Genomic DNA, 3,271 nt, shown 5'->3' on the forward strand with positions numbered 1-3,271 from the left:
GGAGTCTCACTCTGTCACCCAGACTGAAGTGCAATGGCCGCTCCCAGCCACCGCAGCCTCGACCTGCTGGGCTCCGGCGATTCTTCTGCCTCAGCCTTCCAAGTAGCTGGAACTACAGGCACGCGCTACCAAGCCCGGCTAATTTTTTTCTTATTTATTGTAGAGATGAGGTCTTGCCTGCCCAGGCGGGTCTCGAACCCACAGGCTCAGGCAATCCACTCACCTCAGCCTCCCAAAGGCGCGGGATTACAGGCTGAGCCACCGAGCCCAGCTAATGTGAGTATTCTAAAGATTATGTGAAATTTGTAAAAGTCTGAAGGCCCTGGTGTGACACTGTCATTCATGATTCTGTTTATTATCACAAAATGTTCCATATCATAGAAATAACTAAATTTTCTTCTCAATTGAGAGTTTTCATCAGATTTTAACCATGGCTATTCTACGTTTTTGTCATCTACAATTATTGTTTTGAATTCTTCTCTAAAAACATTTGCATTCAGCTATAATCCAAAATTGTTTCTTATGGACAAGACTCTAACAAGTACATAAATTGACTAAATAAAAACATCCAGTACTCTAGGGGGTATTCATGAAGACTGCTAAACATCAAGCAGAACAAGGATTACACAGGACTGAACTGATGAAGGACTAAAGTGATTTTTTTTTTTTTTATTGAGTTGGAGTCTCACTTTTGTTGCCCTGGCTGGAGTGCAGTGACATACTCACGGCCACTGCAGCCTTGACCTGCTGGGCTTAGGCGATCCTTCCGCCTCAGCCTTCTAAGTAGCTGAAACTTAAAGTGATTTTTATAACATTTTGTTTGAGACATTGCTGTGTCTGGAGATGATTTGTTACTCAGGAGAATAGCATATAGTTTTGTGTTATGACCTACCCTATGTTTCTAGCAATATGGACTACCAGCAAAAGCAAGGGTCTCTCCCACCACTCCTGGCTGAGGGACATGACTTATTGGGAATAAGCCTTCCCAGCACCAAAAGACAGGGAACATCTATCACTCTAACCCAGGCAGAGATTAATCATCAATGTTTCCATGAGAAAACATTTGATCAAAAAGGAAAAAATAGTATAAGTAAGGTTACAAATATACAAATGTATATTCCAATTTTATTGGATAGTTATGTTTTTTCCAATCTGTAACTCACTTCGATGCTATTAAATACATCATATACTGCTCTGTGTAATCTGTAGTATCCTTGTAATAGTCCAGGTGAGGTGTTGTATTGGGTGCAGGAAAAAGCAACGTCAGAGGGGGAAAAAAACATACTTGTTAGAAAATAGATGCAATCCGAAGCCTGTTTTCTGATGAATAGGCAGGTATGCACACTGGGTTCAACGTTGGTTCCTTACAATTAAAATTGATACTATCAGCTTTCCTAGAAAAGAGCCTTCCTAACTATGAGAGACAATCAACACCTGTCTTGTAAATGTAGCTGGATGGTTGGTTTCTGACCAAAAGGAGCAACTTATAAGACAAAGTAGGAAGCATCTGCCTTTGGCCAGTTGGCCCTTGTCAGGAAGAAGCCATATTTGCTCATTCTGCTTGTCAGCCTAACTTTACAAACCCCTGTATCAGTTACACTGAGCACAGCTCCCCAGAATTCCTTGAAGATGATAAGCAGAATAGAGTACAGGTTCCCATGTCTCTTGCCTGAATCACTAAATTTTCAGAAAAGATATGTTCAATTATACTAGCCCTTGCCTTTGCCTGTACTGTTTGATAGGATTTTCTGTAATGTTTGACAGGATTGATGATTATGCCTCTGTAATCTATAACCACGTGTATTCTTGCACCCAAACTGTGATGCAAGAATACATGTGGTTATAGATTACAGAGCCATAATGTAACATAATGCTCTAATGCAACTTCTAAGTACCTGCAGAACCTTCTCCACCTAGTATATAAATAATGGGCTGAAACACTGCTTTGGCGTAGTATAACAGAAATTCTCTGAGAAACTCTCTCAGATTGCAATCCTTAGTAAGACTCCAAATTAAAATTTGATTTTTTTAAAGCCTAATTTTTTTTCTTTAGTTGAAAATCCAGTGCCTAGCGGGGCTCAGTGGCTCAGCCTGTAATCCCAGCGCTTTGGGAGACTGAGTGAGTGGATTGCCTGAGCCCGTGGGTTTGAGACCCACCTGGACAACCTGGCGAGACCTCATCTCTACAATAAATCAAAAATTAGCCAGGCGTGGTAGCGCAAGCCTGTAGTTCCAGCTACTTGGAAGGCTGAGACAGAAGGTTCACCAGAGCCCAGTAGGTCGAGGCTGCGGTGACCCGGAGCGGGCACTGCAGTCTAGTCTGGATGACAGAGTGAGACTCCAACTCAAAAAAAAAAAGAAAGAAAATCCAGTGCCTAATTAGTAGAGGATCTCTCCCATCCCAGGGTCACAAAAATACTTCCTGTATTTTTTTCTACTAACCCATCTTTTACTCTGCATATTTAATTCTTTAGTTCATTTAGAGACATTGACTATTTGCATTGTTTGGTATGGATCTGGTTCTGTTTTCCTCTGTAGTTGAGCTCATTTTCTCAACATCTTTTACTAAACAATGTGTCTTTTGCTGTGGACTATGGGGCTATTTTTATCATCTTTTAAATTCCCATTTGTACAAAAGTCTGACACTGAGTTCTTTGTTGTGTTGCTTTTGCTATTTGTCAATTCTTATGTCAATACTGATAGCACATCCTCTCCCTTTTCCTTTTTCACTGACTTTTATTTTTCCATACACATTTTGAATTTTCCCCTAAAAATTCTTGTTGAACTTTGATTGAGAGAACCGTAATAGAGTATATAACATAAACTTAGGTTAAGAGCATGCTATAACCCAATAAATATGTAATCGGCTTGTGGACAATAGCACAACCATTTTAGTTTTCTTCTTTAAAACATAACCTGTAGCTGTTTAAAGTTTCAGTTATGGGAAAAACTGCAAAGCTCCAGTTCAAGCTTCAACCCCTTCCCTTGACCCACTTTCCCCTTAGCTACAACCAATCAGGTGCCAGGGGAAAATCACCTAAAGTTTCCAAACGTCTCTGCAACTTCCCCAGCTAGTGGGCCAAGGTCAGCCCGAGTCAAGCTAGCCAATCCTCCACGACTGAGCTGACCACCAGAGGTTACTACCCAATTAAATGGTAACAGGACTGCAAAGTTCCCCCAAACTCCTCCTCCCTTTGTGTAAAAACATAAAAGGTAGCCAGGCTTGGTGGCTCAGCCTGTAATCCCGCGCTTTGGGAGGCTGAGGTGAGTG

The sequence above is a fragment of the Carlito syrichta genome, unplaced genomic scaffold, assembly GCF_000164805.1.
Source record: "Carlito syrichta isolate Samal-C Ts95f unplaced genomic scaffold, Tarsius_syrichta-2.0.1 Scaffold305629, whole genome shotgun sequence".
Lineage (NCBI taxonomy): Eukaryota > Metazoa > Chordata > Mammalia > Primates > Tarsiidae > Carlito > Carlito syrichta.